This window comes from Geotrypetes seraphini, chromosome 6 (genome assembly GCF_902459505.1).
Source record: "Geotrypetes seraphini chromosome 6, aGeoSer1.1, whole genome shotgun sequence".
Classification (NCBI taxonomy): domain Eukaryota; kingdom Metazoa; phylum Chordata; class Amphibia; order Gymnophiona; family Dermophiidae; genus Geotrypetes; species Geotrypetes seraphini.
The window spans coordinates 198,823,698-198,836,769 of NC_047089.1; positions in this window are offsets into that span (position 1 = coordinate 198,823,698).

The window sequence follows — 13,072 nt, forward strand, 5'->3', positions numbered from 1 at the left end:
AAAGACCAGTGCTCTTAATGAGTCCAGCCTCACCTGCATACGTTCCAGTTTAGCAGGAACTTGTCCAACTTTGTCTTGAATCCCTGGAGGGTGTTTTCCCCTATAACAGACTCCAGAAGAGCGTTCCAATTTTCTACCACTCTCTGGGTGAAGAAAAACTTCCTTATGTTTGTACGGAATCTATCCCCTTTCAACTTTAGAGAGTGCCCCTTGTTCTCCCTACCTTGGAGAGGGTGACCAATCTGTCTTTATCTGCTAAAGTCTATTCCCTTCATTATCTTGAATGTTTCGATCATGTCCCCTCTCAGTCTCCTCTTTTCAAGGGAGAAGAGGCTCAGTTTCTCCAATTTCTCACTGTACAGCAACTCCTCCAGCCCCTTAACCATTTTAGTCGCTCTTCTCTGGACCCTTTCAAGTAGTACCGTGTCCTTCATCAAGTACGCCAACACTCAGGCGAGCCTGAAGCATAGATCTTGAACAAGCGTTCCAGGATGTAGTACCAACTATACAAGATCTTATGCCCATTTTCAGTCATACTACTCACTATGGACACGTTAAACAAATTTCTGAAAACATATTGCTAGGTCCTAAATGCAAAGGCTAGCTAGACCCAGTTCCTGCTCCAATACCTGTAAACAACTTTGGATAGAATTAGACTGAAGTAATAGAGCTTCTAAGAAGAGTAATTGAGCCTCAGTCTAAGAGGACCAACCCTCAATGCTTGTTCCAAATGTGTTTTCAAAAAAATCTAATTCTTCCCTCACCTTTGCAGAAAGAAGATGACGCAGTTGGGTATAACAAAAAGAATCCTTCCCTAGAAAGCCATATTCCTCATGGAGCTCCTTCCAAGTTCGCATCCCACCCTCCTACCACAGCTAAGATAGTTTACTTAAATAATTTTTTGCCCAGTGAACATATGCTGGCCATTATTGCTCAACTGGTAAATCAGGAATGTACATTCTTGCTATTAATTGAAAATATTGCTGATCTGCAAACATATATCTGCGTAATTGCAGCCATGTTTGCAAAGCATATTGCATGAGGAGAAGAAGAAGCAACTAAATGACGTAACTGGAATTCTGGTAGCCCAGGAATTGCCCATAAAGGAGTCAAGGGAACCAACTTCTGCTCCGCTCGAGTCAATTGTTTAGGCATGCGGTTTATCCATTAAGTCAGAATGTGTAAATGTGCTGCCTGATAATATACGAGATACAAATTGGGAACTGCCAATCCACTTCTATTTTAACTTTGAAACAAAATTTCTCTCTTAACCCTTGGGGGCTTCTTTCGCCAAATATAATGAAAAAGCTTTCTATGAAGAATCTCAAACATTTTTTTTAGGGTCCTCAATAGGGGGTGCCATAAAAAGGTATAATAGGCAAAACTACCATTTTAGGCAAAGCTACCATTTTTACAGCAGCAACTCTACCCACCCAGGACAGACCCACCCAGGACAGACTGAGACCATGCCAATGCTCCAATTCTTCTAACATCCATTCCAATTTTTGTGTTTAATTATATCTATACTAATCTCCCAAAGTAGAAGGTAAATTAATACCCAAATAACAAATATAATCCCCTTTTACTAAACCGCTATGGCGGTTATTAGTGCAGGGAGCTGCGCTGCTCCCAACGCTCATAGGAATTCTATGAGCATCAGGAGCTGTGTGGAACATTCAGCGCAACTCCCTGCGCTGTCACGGTTTAGTAAAAGGGGGGGGGGAGGTGATAGTTAGCAACCCAAATAAAGGGAAATAAGTTTTGGCCTCTGAAAGCTTATTGAAAAATGTATTAGTACAATAATATGGTATAATTTTAATTTTTCATTTTTTGTTTTATTTATACTGGTTAATTTGTAAAGTGGTCAGGGCAGGATTATAGGGTAGATCTACTAGGCACGTGCCTTGTGCCTGAAGATGGGGGGTGGGGGGGGGGGAGGGACTGCTGCCAACTGTTGGTGTGCTACTGCAATGACTGTCCAGCTTACACCCCTGGCTATCTCAACTCTCCCACACCCCCACCTATTTCCTCCAGTGCAGCAATTTGAATCTTTAGGCAGTGGCAATGAGGTGAGACTGCTGCCATCAGCCAGCCCTAGAAGCCACCTTTCTGCAGCAACTTCTTGTTCCTGCGTAGGTAGGATCTGCAGAGAGGCAGCTTCCAGGGCAGGCTGGCGACAGCACTCTTACCTCGTTGCCACTGCCTAGCTATCAGCTGCCTGAAGATTCAAACTGCAGTGTCGGTGGAGGTAGGTGGGAGCGTGGAGGATTCAGGAGAGTTAGGAGTCCTTTCCCATACCTCCTTGGCCTTCCTCTTATCTCTTCTTAGTGGGTGTAATGTGATTCTGCCTGTCCTGTTGTGTGGGTCATTGCAGTGTGAGCTGCTGCTCCTGATCTGCTCAGCCATTGCAATGACTTCATACTAGCTCCCATGTGTATGTGTTTGTCAGACACAAAGATGTTTGTGTGGAGGGAGGGCTGGAAGCCGCTTAATAGCCGCTTAAAATTGATGACCCTGGAGCTATTCTTTATAGCCTTATATATCATAAAAGAGAAACAAATCCATTAAGGAAAACACCCAGATCATTTTAGTTGTCTATACATATGAAGAGGGGTGATGGACTGGGAAGGGTGGGGCCAAGGAGCTCAGTGTACTTGTTTGCTTAGGGCCCATCAAAGGATTAATCCTGCCCTGAAAGTGGTGATTGTTACCTGTCAGGTTTTTGTTGTTTTTTTAAAATTTACATCTCTTTATAATTTGCACAGTATTAGGGGACATGTGTCACTGTTTCTGTGGTGTTCCATTGCATGCAGCGTCTGGATTGTTGGTGGTTCAGTTTAACTTTTGTCTACATATTTCTGTTGCTTGGTGAAGATCTGTCTGTGTGAAAGAGACCAATTATTCTGTTAGCATTGAATGTTTATGTGGAATCAATCTGTATTAATGCAGTTTAGTATCTTGGAAACAAAAGTATTTTTAAAACTTAATGCTAAACCTGAACAATTATAGTGGGCATTGATATTCTTTTGTCTGAGCTGTTTGGTTTCTCACTGAAAAGGCAATAACCTTTGTGCTAAAGGCTAATCTTAAGGATTGCCTGAAAAGGTTTCAAGGTTCCTGGAAATGACTGAGAGAAAAGCACTAAGGGCCTCTTTTACAAAGCCATGGTATTGCTGCTGCTGCAGTAAATGTATCAAAGCCCATTCAATTCCTATGGACCTAAATTATTTGTGTGTGATATTCTGAGGGCTGTACTTGATTGAAATTTTATTTTCTTTCTTTGCTGACTTTGTTTTGTTGCTTGGAAATGGACATTATCTATTTATGGATTTTGGTTTGGCTTCACACTGAGAAAAGCACTAAGCTATGTGCTATTGGTTTGCTTTAACACTGAAAAAAGCATTACCACCCCCCCCCCCCCCACCCCAACACACACACACTGTTTTACAAAGCCGCATTGCTAAGCTGCATGAGCTAAATGCCAAGCTGTCCATTTTATTCCTATGGGTGTCTCAGCATTTAGTTTGCGCTGCTTGGTAGCGTGGCTTTGTAAAAGGGAGAGGTTTAAGCTATTTGTGTGTGATATTCTGAGGGCTGTTCTTGATATGTTTTCAATTGTCTAGTTTTGCTCACAATAAAAAATTAACTTCTTTATTTGTTGCAATTTTGTGAACTGAATAAGAACTACAAGTTTTGAACAGGACTGAATAAAAACTAAAATTTTCATCGCGGGGGGGCATTACAGAAATGCTGTACCAAGGGGATGGAGAGAGAAAAAAAGAAAGATGCCAGACCTCTGGGGCAGGGAAGGGAAGGGGAAGAGAGAAATGCCAGACCATGGTAGGGAAGAGGAGGAGAGAAGAGGAGATACTAGATCACAAGAAGGAAGAAAAGGAAGAGAGATGGACCAAAACTAGAATTAAATAAGAATTAAAATTCCATGTTTTGCGCATGAATAATTAGAACAACAATTATTGTCTGAACTAAAATATCACTAGTATTGAGCTGATATTTGGTTTTCTGTGCCCAATGCAGAACCTACCATTACCCACAAATTATACTTTTATTGTTCTTTCAATCAAAATAAAAGAAAAAAATACCACTATAGGCTTAAACTGCTGGATTCTTTTTATGGCGCCAGTGGAGTACATAGCACTCAGGGCCCATCATTTTTTGATACCCCTCATCTATACGAAAAACATGATTTTTAGTAACAATCCACATATCGTACAACAAGAGTGTACCTAGGAAAAGGCAACATCTTACACACTGCAGTGAGCAGTGGAACACCAATACACCCACTGTAAAAGTAAACAAGCCAGGCTAATACAGATTGATCCTGCACAGTCAATGCTAACAGAGAACCATGTTTTTTGTACACACAGGACACAGAAAACACCTTCGGCCAGTATGGAATATGTAATCACAAACTACACCCCCCCCTTTTTTTTTAATAAAACTGTAATGTGTTTTTTAGCACCGGCCATGGCGGTACAACTTCAACGCTCATAGAATTCCTGTTACTGTTGTGGCTGGCGCTAAAAACCATGGTAAAATAGAAATATGTAGACAAAAGTTAAACTGAACCACCAAGAAGCTGGACTCTGCATACAATGCAATATCACAGAAATAGTAACAGTGATGCATGTCCCCTAATATTGTGCAAAATTTAAAGAGAGCAGATGTAAATTTGAAAAAAAACTGAGAAATAGCAATCATCATTTTACAAATTAACAAATGAATTTCACCTTTTATGAAGCTGCATTAGGGTTTTTTATTGCAGGCCACGACAGTAAAAGCTCCAACGCTCATATGAATTCTATGAGCATTGGAGCTTTTACCACAGTGGCCGGTGATAAAAACCCTACACCTCCCCCCTTGTTTTATGAAGCCGTATTAGGCTTTTTTATCACAGACTGTGGCAATAAAAGCTCCGCACTCATAGAATTCCTATGAGCGTCAGTGCTAATATAGCCACAGCTGGCAATAAGAAAGCCTGCCTCTGTCCCCTGTTTCTTCCCCACTTCCATAAAGCGTCTGCCCTCTCTCTCCTCCCTGCTTTCATAAAGTAATGGTAGTTTTGAGTCCAAAAGGGGTAAAGGAGAGCCAACAAATATGTTCCTACTTTGGGCCATGATACCAATAACGTTTTTCGTCATTCAATCCTACCAGAACATCTGGCCTTGATCACACATAGAGAACACAGGTCAACCCTATGCAAATACAGGACCACAAATTTAAAGTCCTAATATACAAAAATGAAACCCTAATGCCAGACTCTGCATGCATATAGTACAACACCAGAGAAACAGAATCAAATGCATAGACAGCAGATGTAAATTTTCAACATCAACATTTCAGTCATTAAATTGAAAATAAAATCATTTTTCCTACCTTTGTTGTCTGGTAATTTTATTTTTTCTGATTTTAAAATCTCTGTATTGAGATTTTAATACAACAATACAAGTAACAATACAGAAAACAAAACAACTCCATTTCGATAATCTGGATATAGATAATTGTACAATAGGCATTGAGAGGTGAAAAGGATTCAGGTCCCAATTCCTGCCCCATACTTTCTCTGTCTCTGTCATATGTAAGTCAGGTACCTGGGGACACATCTTAAAGACCAGAAACCATCTTTCAAACATGTCCGTCTTTTACTATGAGTTTCACATCTTTTATACGAATCAGGTTTGTCAGCATGTGATGGCATGTGACGTAAATACAAACCATATATGGATACAGGTCACATGAAACTTTAAACACATCAGCATTTTTCCTATCTAGAGATTGAAGTCCAAAAGGTAAGAAAAAGCCTTGACCAGCAGAGCTTCTTAACTAAATCTGTCTGTAAATACGGCTTAACAAAACAATTGAATTCACTTCACTACAACTCTGTTTAAACATTCATGTCAAAGAAAGAAAGACAAACATAGATGTCCTTATACCATCTTCAAAGAAGGGAAAGATAAACAGGGCCTACCTTTGCATCTTTAAACAACATATGCCTAAGGACACTTACTAAAGTTCTGATACGTGTCCGTTCAATTCCCCTCTTACGTCATGTAAATGACGTCACAAATACACAGCATGAGCTGGAAGGGAGTGATACTCTAGGTATGTCTCTCAAGGAGGGGTTTTTTTTAGGAGCTGTAATACGAATAACACAGTACATGAGCAGTCAAGACAAGAGTGCAAATAATAAGAGATTATGCATTCAACTAAAGTGCTGATCCCAAGAATTAGATAAATCAGAGTTACATTTGAACTCAGCAAAGAGGTCTGCTAATTTCTGAATGTCCATAGGAGGACCTATATTGTCAGAAAGAAAAGTACAACAGCATAAAATACTGAGGAGAATTTAACAGAATTCTCAGCTAAAATCATATCTAGGGCCATATGATTTTGAGAACCATCTGAGAAGTGGAGCCTAATTGATCAGTAATACTTTGCAAGGCGTTCCTAGAATAGTTCACAAAGCGTTGCTGATTATAATAATTTTAACTAATCCGATCAACATTCTTATTAATAGTAATAAAGGGAATAAGGAACTCAAACCCAGCCTTAACCTGAGCTCGGGCCTTAAATTCATCTGGGACCCCTCTTGGGACCCCTATAGCATCTATGTATACATGTGATCAGATTTATATCAAGACAAATAAAAGGAAAAACCATGTGAATAGGAAGGATGCCTTTCAGAAACAATATGCAGAAGCATAGTAACCTTAACTAAAGTGCACTGGCCTATCCACTGGCTGGGTAGCTTAACAGGGAGCCAAAAGTCTCCATAAAGCCAGTAAATATCAAATCTGATGCAGCAACAATGGGGCATACCTATGAGCCAAGACAGAACAATAACCTGGGGGTAAATTACCTACAAAACTACCCTGTGTCAGATTAGAAACATGACATGTGTAATTGCCCTTATAGATGGTAATGGCAATATCAAGCTTTTGCTGTCCTGGCAACAAAGGGTATTTAGAACACTACAGTGCACAAAGAGGATAGGTAAATAACCCAAAAAGGCATGGTTGGATACCAGGAGGGAGGTCCAGATGTACGGTTCCTAGATGGGGTCTAGCTTGAGCACATATGTAACAATTACTCTTATTATGTTGATCAGCAGTGAATTTCATCCATTCTAACCAAAGGTTACGTTCTGAAAACCCTACCTCAACAGCCACAATATCTTCAAAAGTGGGATTGGCAATAGCCATCATGTCAGTAAGTTTATTGAATGTAGGGGCCAGTGGGTTAGTATTTTTTTTGGGGCCCCCACAAAATGGCGGGAGAGGATGAGTGGAGGTAGATAGATCCCATAAGAAAACTGATGATAGCTAGACCCACCCTTAAACCACATGTCCATAATGTACATACCTTCATCAGTAGGTCTAGGGTTGTCAATAGTAAGAGAAAGCTTAATAATTTGTGCAGGAACACTTTTCCTATAACAGTGTCCAACCTTATGAAGGGTCATACAAGTAAGCAGTGATTTACCATTTTGGTCCACTGTTTTTCAGGGTATTTTCTAGTTTATAAGCCCAGTCAGTATTAATATTCCACCCCACCACTCCCCAGAATGCACACTTAACCCCCCAACGTAAGTCAGTAACATATACATATATGTCCTTAGTTTTAGGAATCTCTGAGGACCAATGGCACAGCTTTGGGATATCAATTGATGAACAGTCCACAATGTCACAATACTCAAAGGAGAAGGTGGCAACTTGCACACTGCTGGAATTATACCAAAGGGTAGCATACTATCGGTCTTTTCTGGATTCCAATTGAAGGACAGCCTTTGCGAGGGAGTAGTCCAGCTTGACGTCGTGTTCGCAAAGAGGTGTCGGGGGTGCTGTTTACAGCAGGAGTGTCATTTACAGATGGGTATGGGCAGAAAGTGTCGTGAACCCAGAACACATCATCCCTGTAGACCCAGTTAGAAATGATCCATACAGGGAGAAAAACTAGCAGCAGCGGTGCCAGTAAGAGAATGATAAAGTTGGTAGAATGCTGCAATGAGATCATTATGTTGTTACACTGGAGGAGGTGAAATCTGCGCAGGGAAGACTTGCTTCTGGGGTTTTAGGTTAACCCTCTTCAAGCGACTTGCGTGGATCCAAACAGGAAACTCCTCAGTGAGTGCAGCGGGCCTGGGCACAGCGATCACAGTAGTGGGAAGGCCAAAGGGGAAATCTGTCTGCTTCCGATCCTTGGAAAGCTGCTGGATAATCACCAGGCTGGAAAAAATGGGTAGGAATCTGTGGAGAGAAAGGAGAAGTGCAAGACACGTTTCTTTGAACAAGCCCTAATATTTCAATTAGCTTTTGGACGTATTCCTCCTGTATCAAGGGAAAATCTACCCATGGGGCGGGGAAAGGTCATCCCGTGAGAATCTCAAAGGGAGAACAGCCAGATGTCTGTGCATACAGAAAGAGATACTTGAAAAGAAATGCTTGAAAAGCATTCCAAATATCATTCAGCAGCTGTACTCCAATGTGATCCAAATAAGAGATAGAAAACAAGAGAAACCATGTTGCCTGCACTGAACGTGGCAACATGCAACAATACCAATTCATGTACTTGACATAGCTATGGCAAAAGAGAGACAATACTCACTTACTTAAGGTTCTTAATTGAACAATCCAAAAGGATATGTTTTTTCGTGCTTCATATAACTATTATGCACTTCAGAGAGACCATACTGATGTACTGAATGTATTCAGAAATGTATATTGAATGGATCATATGTAGGGAACACCACGAAATAAATGCTGTATAAAATAAAGCTTTTTCTTATAACCCCTAACTAAACTATATTCAGAATATAAAAGCTATAAGTAAAAGAACATTGCGCAGTTAGGCTAGTAAGAAGTGGAAAAAGAGCTCTAGAAATGGCCAATATTATGTATCCTGGGGTACCCACTAAACTAAGACAAGTAGACATGACACAGACAAAACATAAAGTTTTTTAAACGTGGAGCTATTTCTCCATCTGTCAAGTGTGCAGGGCTGAATTTAACTCTGCAAATAAACACATTGATATAAAAAAACCAAAACTACAAATAAAGTATATCATAACCATCTCATATTTGGAAAAAGGCATAAAGCTAATGTCTCTTTGGAGCGTCTCTATCTCTGCAGTGATAAAGAGGACCCATGGAAAACATTAGAAATATCTGTGCCAAAATGGATCTGGGATGGCTATGTATAAATCCGGAAAAACCCATTTTAAATTAGCAACATCCTAATTTCAGCTAAAACAATAGAAAGGAATTGTATTTTCCAATTTATTTTCAATTCACAACCATGCCAGCTGTAATTATTGAGCTATATATATCTCTGTATCAAGGAGCAAAAGGTCAAGAATGAAAATATCACTAGCAAGAAGTTAAAATGTCGAGCGAGCACTACGATAACCAATACCATGATATTGAGCAATGAATAAGGGAGAGCTAGCAGCTGGTATCCAGGGTTTCCCCTCTTTGCACCAAAGTCCGTCCAAAAGGGCGGCTTTGGGCACCTGCCAAACGCCAGGCATCAAATTCAGAGGGAGCTGTGAAAAAAGAGAGGAAGAGAATCCTGTTCACCCGTGAAACCCAAAAACCCATTTAAAAGAAGGGCTTGAACATCGTGAAGAGTATGAAGGGTAATGGGGTGACCTAGGATCAGAAAAGTAACCATCTCTACCACCATAGCACAAGCAGCCAGGGCTTTCTTGAACAGGAGTGACTATAAAAAAAGGCAACAGAGCGTAATTTACCGCCATGTTCTCCCTTCATGGTGTTACAATAGTCCCAAACAAAGAGATAAAACATGTGGGCATAAGCAGGAAAACCCAAACTTGTGCTAGAAACCAAAGCACATCTTAAATGTCCAACATTTCATAAGTCCATCTGATAAGAGCAGTCATTTCAGAAACCAGGGTCTGTCTCAGAATCTGGTCATAGAAGGAACAAGCAGAGATCCATTGGCGGCAGTGACCAATCATAGCAAGAAAAGTAAGCATGTCTTTCTTGTTAGCTGGGCGGGGCAGAACAGCAGCAATGCAGAAAGTGCAGATTTTCCTCTGACCATGAGACAGGACAAAACCCAGGTATTTCACTTCAGATGTACACCAGTGCAGTTTATTTCATGACACCTTGTGACCACACACAGACAACCATTATAAAAGGTACAAACTATCAGCCTGACAGGTCTCCTGAATTATGGAACACAAAAAGTTGTACAAAATAAGAATAGGACCATGAGGGGCAGTGCATGACTTGTAGAATAGCCCGAAGGACATTCCACACTAGGTATACTGTTGCTTAAAGGTGAAGGCAAAAAAAAGAGCTGAAAAGCCTCACCAAAGGGACTAAAAATAAAGCATTCTTTAGGAAAATGACAGAAAAAAATCATTGGCTGCCGATGGAATGGTGGAAGAAACATAAGTGCAATGAGAATTACCAAAACATTAACAGCCCGAAAATCTAGGACGAAACAGGGAATGCCATCAGCTTTGGCAACAAGAGCGATGGGCGTATTATAAGAAGAGATGGTGGTTTTGATAATGCCGGAGAAAAGTCAAGAGACAAGCAGTGGAATCTCACCTTACTGCTTTATAAAACCAAGAATGAGTAACTTCAAAGAAGCACTATAGGGGGTCAGTGGAAGCCCAAACAGAGAAGTCTGGGGGAAGGGACAAAAACATTCATGCACAGACCCTGATAATGAAAGCAAAGAACAGATTAGCTTTGCTCTGCACAAGAAAGAAAACCTTTAAAACGGAATTTTTTCTTTTTCTTGTTTCTCTTTTTTTTATTTTTTATGATCCAGCACAGAACACAAAGAAAGCAGCCGGTAGAAAAAACGCACAAAATTAGTCAGGATCAAAAGGAAGACAAGAAATAGTGCTTGTGTAGGAAGCACAAGGGAAAGGGAAAGATCTTAGACTGATTCAAACAGCGCTTTCAATTCATTCCACATAACAGCATGTCCTACCTCAGTAGTAAACATTGGTGACACAGAAAGATGGGAGCTGAAGGAAAAATGTCATACACACACACAGCCGTACAAGTCTCATTTGTCTAGGAGTAAGTGCCTTTATGACTCATTACAAAACCCATATAACAATGCAAAAATATTCGCTTATCTTACCTTATAAGCGAGGTACAGTAATAAGAGACAATAAAATCTTATACTCTATAAAAGTTTTTAACCTTACAAATGACAGAGTGGGCAGGGGGGTTCTATAAATAATTTCATTCTTTCCGAAAGAATGGCAGCTGCTTATATATATGAGGGGCGCTTACCGAAAGTACCCCGAGATTTTTCCCAAAAAAACTCCATAATAGAACCCAAAGCTTGAACTTAAAATAAAGGGTTGGGTACAGGTCACCACTACCCAGTGAGTATTAAAGAACAGAAAAAATTCAGAAATACTCACAAAATACTGGTGATATCATCTGCCCATCGCGGACAAGCCCCCAACTGAAAAGGATTCAGGTCCCAATTCCTGCCCCATACTTTCTCTGTCTCTGTCATATGTAAGTCAGGTACCTGGGGACACATCTTAAAGACCAGAAACCATCTTTCAAACATGTCCGTCTTTTACTATGAGTTTCACATCTTTTATACGAATCAGGTTTGTCAGCATGTGATGGCATGTGACGTAAATACAAACCATATATGGATACAGGTCACATGAAACTTTAAACACATCAGCATTTTTCCTATCTAGAGATTGAAGTCCAAAAGGTAAGAAAAAGCCTTGACCAGCAGAGCTTCTTAACTAAATCTGTCTGTAAATACGGCTTAACAAAACAATTGAATTCACTTCACTACAACTCTGTTTAAACATTCATGTCAAAGAAAGAAAGACAAACATAGATGTCCTTATACCATCTTCAAAGAAGGGAAAGATAAACAGGGCCTACCTTTGCATCTTTAAACAACATATGCCTAAGGACACTTACTAAAGTTCTGATACGTGTCCGTTCAAGAGGCACAAGCCAGAGAAAAAAAATTGTGCTTACATAAATGCCAGTGAAAAAGGAAAATGCAATACAAGGTACAAACGTAACTGGTTAAAGAGCATAACTGGTCATCTATATGTGTATAAATTTTTTAACATTGGCCTCCTGTGTTTTCTAGCAAGGTTTGGTTATTTATAGAATCACACAATGTTCCCGGTGTGATTCAGAGTTATTCTGTCAATAAAATGGAAAAGTTTGGAAGAAGCTCAAAATAACAAAAGGGCTAAAAAAAAAAAAAAAAAAAATTCACCTTGGCTTGAAACTCCCCTATTTATGTTCCCTGTCACATTTGAATCCTTGTTTTTCTAATTTAAATTTTTATTCTTTCCATATCATCTTGTTTGTGTTAGCATCCATCCATGGGCTGTTGATAACATTTCATGAATATTGTAAAATGGAAGAACTTGTTGTCCTATTGTCTAATTGGCTTTCTCAATTCTGTGCATAGACTAATGTGTTAAAATAACACCTCCAGTTAACTCTTTATAGACAAAAAAAAAAAAATTCCCTAAAGCACAAATAGAATCTGTTTGGTGTTGGTAACCATGTATTGCATGGAGTAGCAGGCCAGATATAGAAAGGTTTCGTCAGAGTATTCTCTTTCGTGCCTCTGGCAGAAATCTTTTTGAAGGGTTTTTTTTGTTTTTTTTTTCCTTGTGAATAGCTTCTGTAGCACTGAATGATGAACAATGAACTCTTAAAATGTTAAATGGATAAAATACAGTGAGGGTAAACAGATGTGTGACGGCCTTTAGAGTGTGCTAGGAACAAAAATGCTTTCCAGGTTGGAGGTTTCCATTGCAACATGAAAGACAGCATGTATATTTAGAAGATTCCATTGTAGGCTGTTGGGTGTTTGGACTGTAGAGCATCTTCCCATTGCTTGAAATTCTGGTTACAAGACCTTACTCCTTTCTCCAGTTTTCTCCATACCTCTCCCCCCCCCCCATCCTGTTTTTAGGAGAGATTGATCACTGTTGCTTTTGCCGATATAAATAGTTCCTCTACAGGGATGCTCACACTTTTTGGGCTTGCGAGCTACTTTTAAAATG